Source organism: Bos indicus, chromosome 13 (genome assembly GCF_029378745.1).
Source record: "Bos indicus isolate NIAB-ARS_2022 breed Sahiwal x Tharparkar chromosome 13, NIAB-ARS_B.indTharparkar_mat_pri_1.0, whole genome shotgun sequence".
NCBI lineage: Eukaryota > Metazoa > Chordata > Mammalia > Artiodactyla > Bovidae > Bos > Bos indicus.
The window spans coordinates 75,510,957-75,512,837 of record NC_091772.1 but is presented as its reverse complement, the minus strand read 5'-3'; the positions used below and the strand labels follow the sequence as shown (position 1 = coordinate 75,512,837).

At 41.6% G+C, this 1,881-nt stretch overlaps 1 non-coding gene across 1 annotated transcript; it reads left to right on the top strand.

Moving 5' to 3' along the window:
• Positions 1-1,564: 1,564 nt before the first annotated feature.
• On the top strand, positions 1,565-1,668 carry LOC139186701 (U6 spliceosomal RNA). The gene has a single exon (XR_011570373.1). It is a non-coding gene; the product is annotated as a U6 spliceosomal RNA (small nuclear RNA).
• The last annotated feature ends 213 nt before the right edge of the window (positions 1,669-1,881 follow it).

Here is a 1,881-nt window from a genome sequence, read left to right as displayed (position 1 = left end):
TTTATTTTTAAAAGATATTTATTTATTTGGCTGCATTGGGTCTTAGTTGCATTATGTGGGAGCTTTCTTTGTGGATTCTCTAGTTGTGGTGCTTGGGCTCTGTAGTTGCACGTGGGATCTTAGTTCCTGACCCGGGATCAGACCCACGTCCCCTGCATTGCAAGGCAGAATCTTGATCACTGGACCGCCAGGGAAGTCCTAGAATGTTGTTTAAATAGTGGCAGTAAGCAGCCTTTTTTTTTTTCTAAAGTAAAAGAATGGAGTAGACTGGAATAGAAAATATCAAGTGAACTGCATGCAGAGTAAGACTGTGTGTGTGTGTGTGTGTGTGTGTATACTGGGTCAGAATGTGAAATGTGTTCCTTCTTGCAAATGGTGGGCAAAATGGTGATGAACACTTATTAACCAAGAGTACTCAATGGAATACAAAGGGTTAATCTATTCCTACCCGCCTTCGCCTTCTCACCTCTTTCACTAGAATCTGGCCCATTATCTCATAAATCGAAGCCACACCCTATGGCCCCCAGAGACAGAAACAGGAGGCAGGTGCTTATTAATTTTATTTTTTTCCTTCTCTTAGGGCAGTGGTTCTCAACCCTGGCTTGCACATTAGAATCTCCAGGGGAGCTTTTAGAAATCCCCATGTTGAGGCCTCACCCCAGACCAATTAAACCAGATTCTCTGGAGGAGGGACTGAGGCATCAGCATATTTTTTTAAGGTTCCCAGTGATTCTAGTGTGCAGCGGAGGGTGAGAATCCCCATGTTTGGGAGAAAAAGGACTTGATCACAGATTCACAGCAGATGAGATGGAAACTCAGATAAGATTTAAGGCACCCATTTCTTACTCAAGATCACTTAAAATCCAGCCCCCTTCCTATGCAGGAGCACTTCTTTCCTGTCCCTCTTTCCCTTGATTTCTTCTTGATAACTATTTGTCCTCATTTTATAATGACCAGAAAAATAATCCCAGACAAAATCTGAAAATGCTAACCATAACACAGATTCTTTGGAGTGTAGACCACAGGCATGCCTAACCTGGAGTAAAGTATTTTTTCCCCTAAAATCTTCCAAGTATAAATGTCCTCTGAAGCCAGAAGACCAGCTTAACTTTGAAAACAAAAACTTCACAAGGCTTTCAACGTGTATATACATATCCTACAAACACATACGCACTCACCATGCCAAATCATGCCTTATTCTAATCACATTCCTTTCCCATCTGTAAAAATCTCCTCTACAGAAAAAGCATCGTTTTTTTGTTTTAATGCATTCGTTTAAACCTTGACTTTTTCCAAAAAGGACTTGAGGTTGCATGCAAAAACATATATGTGGCAGCAGAATGAGAAAACAAGAAAAGCAGGTGAAGGGGAAACATGGAGAGGGAAAGAAAAGGCACTCAAGGGTGAGATTTGCATAAATATGTAGGGTAGGAGGTTCTGAGCACTTCTTGTTGGCGGACTGAGAATTAGATGCTGAGCTTCCTGGCAGTCAATGCAAAGGGGAAAATGCAATCGATTATATGAGTGGCTTTCAAACTTTATTGAACTCAAAAGTAAGCATATTGTGCTTGCTTTGGTAGCACGTATTCTAAAATTGGAATGATACAGAGATTAGCATGGCCCCTGGACAAAGATGATGTGCAAATCTTTGAAGCATTTCATGTTTTTAACATGAATTTAAAAGAAAAAAAAAAAGCAAGCATGGCAATCGGTGGTTAGGACTCCTTGCTTTTGCTGCTGAGGGCCCGGGGTTCAGTCCCTGATTGGGGATCTAGGTTCCCACAAGCCACACAAGCGTACATAGAATCTCCATATGGAAATCAGAGTTGAAAAATCCCAGCCGCCTGCCTTGCACCTTTCTCCTGTGGGTACTTGTAAAGG